The sequence below is a fragment of the Dermochelys coriacea genome, chromosome 7 (genome assembly GCF_009764565.3).
Source record: "Dermochelys coriacea isolate rDerCor1 chromosome 7, rDerCor1.pri.v4, whole genome shotgun sequence".
NCBI classification, from domain to species: domain Eukaryota; kingdom Metazoa; phylum Chordata; order Testudines; family Dermochelyidae; genus Dermochelys; species Dermochelys coriacea.
The window spans coordinates 2,226,154-2,240,322 of NC_050074.1; the positions used below are offsets into that span (position 1 = coordinate 2,226,154).

At 38.8% G+C, this 14,169-nt stretch overlaps 1 long non-coding RNA gene across 2 annotated transcripts; it reads left to right on the forward strand.

The window, feature by feature from the left end:
- The first annotated feature begins 1,077 nt into the window (after window positions 1-1,077).
- LOC122461137 lies at window positions 1,078-5,694 on the forward strand. Of its 2 annotated transcripts, XR_006282894.1 has the most exons (4): window positions 1,098-1,211; window positions 1,512-1,542; window positions 3,861-4,021; window positions 5,053-5,694. It is a non-coding gene; the product is annotated as an uncharacterized LOC122461137 (long non-coding RNA). The 2 variants fall into 2 exon arrangements; XR_006282893.1 differs by having other exon boundaries at window positions 1,078-1,542.
- Window positions 5,695-14,169: the final 8,475 nt, after the last annotated feature.

The window sequence follows — 14,169 nt, forward strand, 5'->3', positions numbered from 1 at the left end:
ATTTGACCAGAATTATTATATGGATATCAGGAACCAAGTTTTTTAAGACCAAGGAATGAAAAGTTACACTGGGCTAGATTCCATCTCTGACATTAATTGAATAGCACCTTAGTGTTGAGTAATCCCATTGATTTCCAGGGGACAACTCCTAAAGGAAGGCACTACTCATTGTGAGTAAGGAGTGAAAAAGTCTAGTCCTTAATCAGCAGCTGGAATTTATGAAGGATCTTATTTTAATGTGGGATAATAGCAAGAATTCTGAAGCCACAGCAGCAACATAATGGTGGCAACACAATATAACAGTAGCATCCCTTACAAACACACCAGCTGTCACTAGAATATTGTTGGGGTTCCCTCCAAGACCTTTTCCACTAGGCCAGTGGTTCCCAAACTGGGGTTCGTGAACCCAATGTTGCAGGGGTTCTCAGGAAAAAATTCCCTAATGGCGGACAAAGCTGTCCCTAGGGACCCCAGGTAACACGGGCCAGCAGGCTGGAGCCCCTCGACTTCCAAGAGCTAAACCGATCAAAGCAAGCATATTTGTTACACTGAGGAGATTTAAATTTCAAGACTTCTTAGAAGAAGTGGAAAGGGAGGTAGATTTTTTTTGCTGTTTTTAAAATTAAATAGGCAGCTAGTATTGTTTTTATAATTATTATGAAGAACAAGTTTGAGCTTTGTTGTAACGTGTGTTGTTTGCTTGGACTGCTCAAGACCTGAATGCTTGTGTAGGAGGAACTCTTTGAGCTGGCGTCTTAAATACCTTCATGCCGTTTCGCATCTGATACTCCATGATGAAACATAGGAGCCTTGTCGTATAACAGGCTTATTCAAAGTGATACAAGCTACGAAAGCGAGAGCTTGGAAGAGTGTTGCTGTTTTCATAATGAGTAATAAAAATACTGTAATGATAAATAATAATTAATAATAAATAGTGTGTAATAAGAATGTCATAAAAACAAATTTTATATTGCCAAGATTACTGTTTTTATAATTTATACTCGAGTAAAGGAGAAAATCCCTGGCAATATTCATTTTTAGGAGGAGGTTTGCGAGACGTGACATTTTAGTGAAAGGGGTTCACAGGTTGTTAAAGTTTGGGAACCACTGCACTAGGCTTATCCAGATGCCTTTTCCAGTTCTGGGAGAACACTTCATCCATTGCTCTGGGATCCAGAACACACAGTTTGACTACAGATTTCGCCACTCAGGTATTTTTATTTATTTTATTTTCCTTACTGCCAGGCCCACAAACTGTCCATGGGCTCTGATAGTCAAGCTGGGTGCTTTCCATCTCATGGATCATCTCTAGCAGTAAAGGTTTTACAGGGCAAATAATGCCCTCATTGACACCTGTGTTACCCCCTTGACTTCAGCATATACCCTCATTGACATCTGTGCAAACCCATTGGTTTCAGGTTACACCTTAAGTGACTCAGTCATTTTTACCCTATTTGTAAATAAGTGGTATATGTTCTCAGCCTATACAGTTTACATTTTTTTTATTTCAGCTAAAACAGTTCAGCCATTTCCAAGAATGAGGTTAGTGAAAAATTGTTTTGCCCACGATAGAAAATTCTGGTGGCCATTTTAAAAGAAATTCCAGCAACCCCATGCTTTGGAGCAGACACTTGAAATTTGGCACAGAGTGGCGTTTGTGTCAAGGGTGTGCCTGTTGCTGTCTCTGTGAAAATCTGCCCAAATCTGGTCAATTTTAGCTTTGCAGCTAAAATCTCCAGTGAGTCCATCTGTATTGAGCATGCTGCAGCCTGGGGCTGAAGAGGACTTTCCTAGCAGTTACAGCTCTGGGTGGCTGTGAGCCATGCTAGATCCAGACACCAGAAATGAGAGCATGGAGACTCTCTCCTGTCCTCTGAATGAACTCTGCGCAGAACCCAGGCAGCATGAAGGAGGAAGTTGTCTGATTCAGTGCAGAGGGGACAAGTGCCAGGCCTATGTGTGGGGAATAGATTGGTATGAGGAGTAGGGTAGCAATAGGCTAGAACTTGCTGGGCAAGGAGACTGGGACGAGAAGCCTGAGGAGTGGAGACTGAGACTGGCTAGATGAAAACAGAACTAAGACAAAGAGTCAGGATGAGAAAGAAGTGGGGCTGGGATAAAAAGAGGTTGGAGGGGAGAGGTCAGAAGGGGTCATATTTAGGGGATAATGGCAGAAGAGTGTGTGCCCACTACAGCATGCTCCCTTCCAGAGTCTGGAATCGAACCCAAGATTTCTGAGTTTCACCATTCCTTTGCTGTCAGCAAATATATGGGAAAACCTCTGGCAAAGTGTATCCTCCACCTTTATTACTGGTCCATATAGAGGATAACAACCTACTACTGCCACCAGTTACTGCATTAGCTCAAGTAGCAGTAATCTGTATGGTGAACCTAAAGATTCCAACTCTGCTGATGAACCATGTGGGTATCAGTATGATGCCTCATGACATACTTTCTTGGTTTTTCATTTTTTTAAAGCCTTGCAAACGACACAAAAATATTACATTAAAATAACAAAGTTCCAAAGTCAAGCACTCAGTTGTAAGGAAATGCCACAACTTTGCATATACTTTATAATAGCCTCTTTGATTATGTGATCACATACTATTTTTTGCACAGGATCCTTTGCCTCATTAAGTGCACAGGATTGACTTGTTCTGGGGATGAACTGAGCGTAGTGATGAACTGCCTCAGTTGCCACAGGTGTTAGACGGTGTGTAGAGAATGAGGCAGGAGTTTACAGACAGAAAGGACAGTCTCATGGTTAAGGGAGTTGAAAACTGCCCTGGAGAATTGGATTCTATCCCTGCCTCTGTTGCTATGTGATAGTGGGTATGTATGTTTAAACCACTTTCCACAGATGAACACTAACTGTGTGTGCGCCTCATTTTCTGGGTGCCCAATTTTATACCCTGGGGTCTGATTTATAGAAGTGCTGAGCATTCACAACTGCAAATGAAGTCAGTGGGGGTTGTGCTTTGAACGTATAAAGTGCTGTATAATACTAAGTATTCTGAGGATAATTAATCATTGGAACAATTTACCAAAGCTTGCAGATTCTCCATCACTGAAAATTTTAAAATCGAGAGTGGATTTTTTTCTAAAATATGATTTAGTTAAAACAGGTATAATTTTAGGGGCATTTGTATGGCCTGTGTTATACAGGAGATCAGACTAGATGATCACAGTGATCCCTTCTTGCTTTGGAATCTATGAAAGAAATCAGCTCCTACGTGTTTCAGATTGGGCACACAGATACAGGATATTTTTGACTTTAAACTGTCTGTCTGTGCCTCAATTCCCCATCTGTACAATGGAGATAACACCACCCTCTCACCTCACAGAGGTAGAGTGAAGATAGATTAATGTTTGGGAAGCACTCAGATACTATAACAATGAGTACCATAGAAAAGGCCATGAGGAAATTCATAATTCTGTCTTCACAGCAGGCTTTGAAGTGTGCAGTAAATAAGGCATCACCCACATATTGAAGAATGAGGAGAAAACAAAATATTGCATAGCGGCTCATTAAATGAGCATTATCCCTCCTGTACATGGACAGAGGTCCAATGGAAAAAATAGCATGTGATCATGTAATTAAAGACTATATCATAATGCATATGCACAAGGCAGCTGAATTAAGGTTGCACAAGCAACCTTAATTCTTTTATTTTCTAACTTTAGAGTGCTTGACTTTGCAACCCTAGTGTTCTTTTTACATAGGGAGAAGTGAATGTGTGTGTGTTATATATGAATCTTATAGACATTTTTACTCAGGGGAAATGTATTTTGATGGTTCTGAATGAATCAGGACTTTTATAACTCATTCAATAAAAATGAAAACATCTTAATTTTGGCAGGACTGCTGTGATTGGAATGAAGAGCTTTCTACCCATCAGTACGTGTGTGACTCCCACTATATTAGGGAAGGGATGCAAGGCCCAAAATTCAGACCCAGAATCATCTCTCTTCTGCAGACTATACCTTTGCTCTCTCTTGTGGTGTGTTCCCTTAGCCTAAAGTAAGTAATTTGAGTCTGAAAGTAAATGATTGCTCTTAATTTATGGCAAAACATAACTTGTATATAATGACAGGTTTCAGAGTAGCAGCCATGTTAGTCTGAATCCGCAAAAAGAAAAGGAGGACTTGTGGCACCTTAGAGACTAACAAATTTATTTGAGCGTCAGCTTTTGTGAGCTACAGCTCACTTCATCGGAAGCTCACGAAAGCTTATGCTCAAATAAATTTGTTAGTCTCTAAGGTGTCACAAGTCCTCCTTTTCTTTTTGTATATAATGGTTTTACTTTGACATATGTTGTGTTCCACCCTGATCTCCAATATTTAGCAAACTAGCTGCTCCAGGTTTCCTAGAGTTAGCACCGTAAGTAGCTCATGCAGGCATCTGCCAGCATGGTTCATTGCTTTGATATTCTCAAACCTTTTTTGCTTTATTCTATCAGTTCCCTGTCCCTTATGTTAGCACAAGCTTTGCTTTCCTGTCCTTTTCCTCCTTGTTTCTTAGTTCTTACACTCTTAGCACCTTTCTTTTGTGTCTGGTTTCTCTATTTCTCCTCCAGTATTTTAGCTGCAGTGTTGCCATTAGTAGGTTGCATCATATCTGTGATATAAGTAAGTACTCTTCTTTGTAGGATCTGTATTGACGATTTCCTCCCTCTTTCTACATTGTAATTCTTCTCTATGGCTGTTCTCAGAATACTTTAGCAGTTTATTTTCTTTTGAATTTTCCCAGCTTTAAGATTTTCCATTACAGAGGTAACAGGAAGATGCAGTTATTAGGTTTTATGTCTTTTTAATCAAAGTTCCACTTTTATAAGATTGTTGGTGACATTTCTTTTGCAGATGTGTTGTTGCTTTGCAGATGCCTTCCTTTTCATGGCTGCTACATCTGACAGTGGTTAGCAATTAATGAATTGTATACTGTGTAGTGATGATAGATTAATTTCATACCAGAGGCACTGATGGTATTATATTTACTGATGAACTGTAATTTTGCACAGTCCCAGTAATGAACAGTCATCTTTCTCATTTCAGGAGGAGTCGGGTAGTCCTTGTTGTGTTCCATGGGAAGCCATCAAAATCTGACGGGTATTTGGAAGGAGGTGACTTCTAACATACTAGTTATATTCTACAACCCTTTTTTGTTTTAAGTGAGAATAAGACCTCAGACTTTTGTGGGATAGTTCCCCACCTTCAATATATGTGGTATATATTTCAAAAACTACTGTCGGAGTGCTTCCTGAACCTTCCATTATAATGTTCCATTGCTCAGGAATCAGCTGGTAGTATAGTGCTATGGAGTTCGAACAGATGAAAATCACTGTATAAATATAAAACACGGATAGTTCTTTTCACTGCTTCTCAAATAAGTGACAACCAGGAATCTTGGAGTTTGATTAAAAGATAAATTAACACAAACATTTTACCAGTATCAAATTATGAGATTTCCTATTCTTAAATGAAGTCTAGCAATGCAACACACCTTATGTTTACATTACTTAGAAATAGTAATTTGCAACACTTTGCACTTAGCATTTTTCTGATGGAGTTACTGAGCCAAATTTTCTGCAGGTGTAAATTCCTCCAGTTACTTCATTTGTATTCTGCTTATTTATATCACCCAAGCATTTGCCCCATCATGCATAGGCAGATTAGTTCCCCCGAATAATATATAGTATTTAGCAGTAACTGTGTAGTTAGTAGGGCTAGTCAAATGTTAAGAAATTAGTTTGCAAATATTTTCACAAATAAAAGCTTTGAGTTTGGTTTATATTACTTTTGGGGACACACAATTGTGTGAATACATGAAATACAAGGTGTGCATGAATCTTAAAAGGTTCATTATGTGTGACTGAACAACTACAAGGTGTTGTTGAACCCCAAAATTGTGAATCTTATTTTTAGCACAAACTGATATGCACCCAAAAAATTAATGCTAAAAGTCCATTATTTGGTATTCCTCATTCTCTACCTTAAAAAGTTTCAGTAATCCAGTCAGAAAGTAGTTACAATACCATATGACTTAAGTTACCAATCACACACTATGAATAATGAATAGCAAATCCTCAAAGTGAACAGGATGCAATAAGCCAGGCTGAAAATTGTTTGTCCAAATGATGAATGTGTTTGCAGAAATCAGGATTGGTTTGGCAAGAAGAAGGGCTAAATTCACAACAAATATTACAATAAATAATTTGACTAGTTATGCAAAATCATGTGCCATCTCTGTTTTTGTTTATTCCAGCACTTCACTTTCTCCATTGTGGAAAGGTTTCAGAGTAGCAGCCCTGTTAGTCTGTATTCGCAAAAAGAAGAGGAGTACTTGTGGCACCTTAGAGACTAACAAATTTATTAGAGCATAAGCTTTCATGAGCTACAGCTCACTTCATCCGATGAAGTGAGCTGTAGCTCACGAAAGCTTATGCTCTAATAAATTTGTTAGTCTCTAAGGTGCCACGCTTTCGTGAGCTACAGCTCACTTCATCCGATGAAGTGAGCTGTAGCTCACGAAAGCTTATGCTCTAATAAATTTGTTAGTCTCTAAGGTGCCACAAGTACTCCTTTTCCATTGTGGAAATTATCCATTAGATCAGGGGTTCACAACCCTTTTTCTTTCTAAGGCCCACCCAACATGCTATAAAATCTCCACGGCCCTCCTGTGCCACAGTAACTGGTTTTCTGCATACAAAAGCCAGGGCTAGCAGTGGGGAATAGCTAGCAGGGCAATTGCCTGGGGCTCCACACCACGGGGGGCCCTGCAAAGCTACATTGTTCAGGCTTTGGCTTCAGCCTTGGGTGGTGAGGCTCAGGGCCCCGGGCTTCAGCCCCATGTGGTGGGGCTTCGGCTTTCTGCCTTGGGCCCAAATGAGTCTAATGCTGGCCCTGCTTGGCGGCCCCAGACTCCTGGTTGAGAATCACTGCATTAGATCTCTTGTCCTGATATTAATGTTAAATGATTACTGCATGCTCTGCTGAATGGTGGTTGTTTGAATATATTAGACTTTTACACTCCTTTCTGGCTAATGTAACCAGCAAATTCATTGAAAAGTAAACAATGTTGCCAACTGTACATTGTTGTAATACGTTTCTCAAATCTTTACCACAATGTCTTCTCCACATTTATAAGCACATAAGGAGTTTTCAGTAGGAGACAATCTTTACTAGAACATGCAGCTTAATGTGACCTTTATAAAAACATAAGAGAGAGTTTTATACATTAATCAGTGCTTTGCTGTTATTGCTTGAAAAATTAATATGTCAGATGAATGCATTCTAATCAGCCAGAGATATCAAGTTCTCCTTTTTGCCTAGATGTATTTGTCCCTAATGTAAACACAGATAATATTTTGGACAGTGCTCAAAAAAGAAATCCCCACTTATCATATAATTGCTCTAAAACAATTATAAATCTGCACTTTTTCTTTTGATTTAAAGAAACTTTGCACTCTTGCTTGCTTGCTTTCCACAGCAGCTTTAATGTCCTCCAGACAGCCTGCTCCTGGTCCCATTTGTTAAGACCTGATAATTAGGAAGCCATATGGAGCAGAGCTGTGCAAATCACTGATTTTTGTTTTTTGTTGGTTTGGGAGCCAACCCAGGGGGAAACATTTGTTTTGAGTCAACCTTAAACTACTTTTTTCAAAATTTTCAGTGAACCAACAAAATTCATTTAATTTTCAGGTCAAATGAAATGTTTTGGGTGACCTGAAGCAAAATGTTTAGTTTTGTTTTGAGGTTTTAGTTTTTAAACTGAAACCTCGAAACAAAAAAATTCATAATAAAAATATATTTCTATTTCAAGATAAAATGTTTTGGTTTTTTTTAAAGTGTCAAAACTAAACAATTGTTTTTCAAAATTTTTTGACTAAAATAATTTGGCAAATTTCTCAGGAGTTTATTAAATGTTTTTGGTCAACCCAAATCTGTATTTTTTGGCAAAAAAAATCTGAAAAATTTTACCCTGCACTAATTTGGAGTGCATAACAGCCTTATTAAATCTAGTAGTTTATGAACTATGCTACATATTATATATCAACAAGTGGGGCGCTGTTTATCTGCTAATATACATATTATGGAGGCACTAGTTGCAGTTCAATAGTTAAGGTGGAGTTTTGTACTTAAACTAGGGATTCAACCTCTTTCATATATAAGAAAATTATAGCATATTCTTCCCAGAATTACAGCACTTACTCTGAGCATAGAACAAATTTTCAGAGAATTTACAAGTAAAGCTGTTAAGTATCTTAGGAGTTTAAATTAATTTTAAAACAGGTCCTTTAGGAAATTTCACACCCTGTGTCAGACTTTTTCTTTTGATTCTGAATAGCAGAATAACACAGGTGCTTCACAATTCCCAAACAGTGTCATTAAAATCTCATGGGAAGACTACATTTGAAGAGTGTGTTTTCAGATTAATTGTAATGTTTCCATGTTGTTCTTCATAACTGAAAGTTTCGCCTTCAGCAGAGGCTGACAAAGAATGCGATGCTCCAGAGACTTCCATGAAGAGCTGTTGTCTCCCGTTGTTCTTGTGGGGGCTGAATGAATAGGTTGCTCTCAGATGGCCCTTTTGAGAAGAACCTCTCTTGTGATAAATCAGCTGAGCAAGCGATCAGTTAGCAGAAGTCAGATTCTGTTCTTTTTCTTCTGCTGTGGAGGGTGATAATTGGCCAGCCGGGGAAGATTTAATGGCCGTTAGGGGGAGTGGGTCTCAGAGACAGAGTATTTGGGGCCCTGAGAAGAGCATCATATTTGAAAGCAGTTAGAGAGTTGCACTGAAGTGTCTGGAAGCTTCCAGCATGACTTTGTTCACCCTTTAAGTTTCTCTACCAGGTGACTATTTTTCTGGTTACTTTTGTTGTCACTACAGACACCTTTACAAATCACAACACTGAGAGATTATGCTGGAGATTGTAAAGACAAGGTTAGGAGGATACTATGCCCTTTTGTGATTGGGAAACAGTTCACCAACTTGGGGCTAAATCATGACACAAATTGGAATATATTTGAGGCAGTAAGTTGTAGCTCTCTCTGGACTCAGGTCCAATGCATCACACTTTAGGGTTAGAATTTTTATAAAATCTAGTTTAAAAATAGCTAATATGTCTGCTAAATGTGATTTGAAGGCATTGGAAAAGTGACACACAACCTTCCGTAGCAGAATGGATAATGCTGATGTCCAGCTCCTTCTGTGAATGAGCAATGTGTTGAACACAAAAGTAGCCTTGTAAAGTGAATTTAGTTAATTTACTATTTTCAGTAATTGTGTATTATACCACCATGGGTCTGACTCTAGTGGGTAGAGTTTCAAGCTCAGAGTGAAAGTTACTTCTTTGTACTACTTTGTCTCAGATCTAGAGTCTCTAGGAACACATGAAGATCAAGGAAAGTAACAGACATTCACAACGTCTTGTCTGCCTTATCAATTTTATTAAAGTTACCAATAAGGTTATGATTATCCAAGCATATATAAATCCTAAAAATATCCACACACAAGTTATAGCTGTAGTCATACTTACATCTTCCAAAATAGTCTTAAGGTCTAATGGGTCCTCCACAGATTGATCATCAATAGATAAGTGGTTCCTGCTGGAGTATTCCCAAAGGTACCTCATTTTTCCCATTCCAGGCATCCTCTTTTATAATGTGATTCTGACTATACGTAATACCCTGCACATGAGTGTGAAAGGGTCAACCCTCTTTTTTCCTTATCTATATTGTGTCCCCCAAGAATATTAGTATACCCTGTTTTTCATAGGTTGCTTATAGTTCCTTTTATTCTGATTAGCATTTACATTGTGTACCCTACGGTTAGGGCACATGTTAGAAAAATGTGACTACTGGGTATCTTGTAAGCAAAAATTAATCCTGTGGTTAATTTTTCACAGTACCACCCATTGGTGCATCTTTTCCCATAATCTTGTGGCATCAGGTTATTCTTTGGTCACTTTCTTATGTCAAGCATTTCTTAAGCCTAAGGCCTAGTATGGCTAAGCTAAAATCTGACAGCCATCAGACTGTAGGCCTTGCGTTTCAACCCTACTTACTTAGATACCTAATACATATTTATCACTTCTGACTACCAATCAATCCTATCCTCCTACAATTTAGTTCTATTCAACATACAATGATTATATATATGACATGACATGTTAGTTAATCATAACAACACACAATGAATGAATGATAAAATTAAGTAATTGGCTACACAAAGCAGAAAAACTTTCCGTGACATTTGGATGCCCTTTATGACATACAGACATGGAAATCCCCCTGGGAATCTCAAATGGGGTAGTAATAAAAGTACATTCTCTGCTTGGCTAATTATGTATTCTCTCTTAGAAAAGGTACTGGTTGGGGTGGAGGCAGAAGACAGTCAGCTTAAGGAAGTGCAGTTGCTTTGCACTTGAGGGGTTAATTTGTAATTTTTAGGGTTGTTCTTAAGTTTGAAATGATACTTTATAAACTACTCTGTAAACTTAATATATTTAAGCATGTGAAAAACTGACTGTATTATATAAAAACCAAAAGGACATAAAGAAACCTTTCCACAGATGTGTCTCTGGATACATCTTTTTAAAACAGCCACTTATAGCATATTCAGTATTCAAAGCGATTTTGTGGAGTTGTAATGCCCATTAAAAGACTGAAATATCAGTGATATAATAAATAAGTGGCAATACATTTCCACTTACATTAATCAATGCACATATTATACTGATCCATATGTATAGTTTTCTTTAATCTGCTTTAGTTAAGAGGATATGGACTCATTTACTAGGAGTTTCTAATATAAATGTAAACCGTTTAATGTAATTCTTTGGCTCCATTGTAGTCAATGGCAAAACTCTTATTGACTTCAATGGGGCAAGGATTTTACCCCCAGAAAGTATGAATGTGCGTACACATACACTGCCCCTCTATTTCCACCCTCCCCCCAATAATACTATTCATTTACTTAGCCAGCATAGCGTAAATTATCGCATATTGTGACAAGAAATAGCAGCAAATGTAATGTTTCTTGGTCATACCTAGATTGGCTAAACTGCTTGAAGCTTTGTTTCCTCATAAAATTTTATTGACGGCAACTGTTCCATACTTGGGCCTAGATCTTCAATGGGAATTTTTCCTGCCAAAGAAATGAAGGGTTATATCTGTGCTCTGTGCTAAATCAAGTCAAGTATTGACTGTGACACCTGTTCTTTGTTGATCAGTCAGAACAAGGTACCAGTTGTCAGAAGACTGCGTAAAATGACCCAGCTTATGCATGTGATGAAATAGTTGTACAAAGTGCAATGGCATGCACTAGGGACTAGTAACAAGAATTTCTGCTGTAAGCTGGTAACTCATCAGTAGCAAATGTCAGAGGAAAACAACCTGGGTAAATAGGTCGATCACAGGGTGACTATGAACCACCAGCATATTGCTGCCATAAAAAGACAAAGGTGATCTTAGGATGTATCAGATGAGGCATTTCCAGTAGATATATGGAAGTATTAATGCCATTGTAGAAGGCACTGGTAAGACCTTATCTGCAATTCTGTGTAGTGTTCTGGACCTTGTTTTCAAGAAAGATGAACTCAGACTGGAACAGATGCAGAGAAGGGCTACTAAGATGACCAAGGGAACAGAGAGCCTATTTACGAGCAGCGCCAGCGTTTGTCCCATGGTAGTCCCCTGCAAAACTCAATTTTGCCAGTGTTGCCTCCCATCATGCTGGCTGGGGTTTGCGTCATTGTGTCATCACACTGAGCGGATGCATTTCACTTTGGTTTTCCATTTGTCACCAGGGACAAGAACCTGAGTTACTATGTCCGGCGGCCCCATCGTTGCTTTGTGGCTCCCTGCAATTGCATGGGCTGCCGCTCCTTAATACCGCTGCTGCTTATGAGAGAAGACTGAAAAAGCTTGGCTTGGTTAGCCTGGAAAAACAAAGGGTGAGAAAGAATTGGATTGCTCTCTATAAATAGATAAGGGAGGGGGAAGAGCTGTTTAAACCAAAGGACAAAGTTGGCAGAAAAATGACTGCACGTAATTGTCAAATAATTCTGCCACTTCTTCTTAAGCTGTTGTAGTGTAATGACTAACTCCCCATCTGTTTACATATTTTAGCTTTTTTCATGGATGGCCAATGAATTTTCCTTCCCTTTTTTACTCCTAGACACCTTATGGTCCAACATTTACTGGTATGTGGATGAGAGCTCTGCAGAGGGCATCCTGATTAAGTCCCACTAGCATCTCATCACTAATCCAGCTGCCTGGGCTCAATATTTCTCTTCCATGTAGTGTACATGCTGTGGTTTATAGCCCATTCTTACTTCAAAGACTTGTAAACCACATTCACTTATGCAGATTTTGCTTTAATACATGTTGATTTTACATACTGCCACAAGTACTTCTGTTCTTTTTGTGGATACAGGCTAACACGGCTGCTACTCTGAAACCTGTCAGTTTTTCTTTGTGGACCATAATCTCATCCCAGCAATCTGCTATCAGCCTGACTAGTTTACCAGACCCTTTACTCTCCTCTCCTGGGATTTTTTGAGTTTTCATTCAGTTCTCCGTGCCGTTTGATAGGAGTGTCAGTTTTGCTGGCTGCTCATCAGAGTAATGTTAATCCTATGTGGCTGTGCCTGTCTTTCCTGGCACCAGTTCCCTTTTGAGAAGCCACCAGAGTACTCATGGCTGTCAGCTGGTATTTCACCAAGCAGATGAGCAGTGTACAATCTCTTAAAAATGCAGATGTACTATAGAATTTATGGCCAAAGTCAATGTGAAATTTGCCATCAGTAGGAGCAGGGGTGAAAGTATAGCTAAGACACATTCCTGAATTCCAGAACAATTTTCAAGATAAATAATTTTGGAAATCCAGATTTACTCTGCCTCTTCTCTTTTGCTCCAACTGTGTATTCTTGTTAAACCTTTAATCCGAAGAAACATCAGAGTGTAGGTAACTTCCCAAACACAATTTTGCTTTTGTGGTTTATGAAGTTCTTGTAATAGGTTTTATTTTGGCATTTTTGCTCATTCTAGCTCTATCTTGAACTGAATATGTAAAGAGTTCTTTAAAAAAAAAATCAGTGGTCATATGCGGCTCCCAAGTTGATTTCAATAATGGTGCTACACATTAGACTCATTTTAAACTACCAGTATCAGGGCCCCAGGTACTCCATGGCAAAATGGGACCAAATTCCACAGCGAGCACTTCTAATTCTGGGGCATATTCCATGGCAATGTTAGTTTACTCTAATGCCACATTTGAATCCAGACCAGAGAGCCACAAAGACAATCTTACTATCCTTGGTGTGGATACTTTGTAAGAACATCCCTTCTTATTTATTTTGATATTGTGTTTTAAACTGACCACTGGTTTCAGTGCTGCACCACCCAAACTGCACCTAAACTCACTCTTTGCCCAGACAGGTGTTGGCAGGGAGGACAGGGTGGTTTGTACTGGTTGTAAATGTCGGAAGGGTTAGTATTTATGTATTATTGTTTTTGTCTTTTATTATCCCAATTCCTTCTTGCATATCCCTTATCCCGAGTTCCCCGTAACTAATAAAGTCTCAGATGCTGTTTTATTCTTGTGTGCTCTCACTGGCACTCCTCTGTATGAGATTGGGTACTGAATATTTTCTCAAGAGACAGGCCCTCTGTGTTCTCTGCACTAGGAGGTGTTTCCTTGGGTGGAAGTACCAGGTGCCCCTATAGATGAATCCAGGTGCATATCCCTGAGGAGGGAAGGGAGAAAGCTGCAGCTACACCTCAAAGTGGTTACAAAAGTGACAAGGCCAAAAGTAGGATTCTGATTGGATAATGAAGGATTCAGCTTCTGGTCCCAACCCTCAAGGATTATAACAACTCATTAGTGTTGCATATTTTTACCAAAACTTGGGAGTTCTGATGCTGCTAAATGTTAAAGTAGTGTTTTACTCATTACCACTACAATTTTACCATTCTGTTAATTAAATAGCGAAATGCAATCATATTCATTCCTCCTGACATCTGTTTTGCTAAAGCCGAAATGAACGTTAATATCAGGAGAGTGGTAGCATTAATGGTGATTTTAGCTCTAATTAAAGCTCTAGCACCACAAACAGGGATGAAAGAGGGTAAAATGAGAGTCTGCACAATAAAAACAAAATGAGAGGA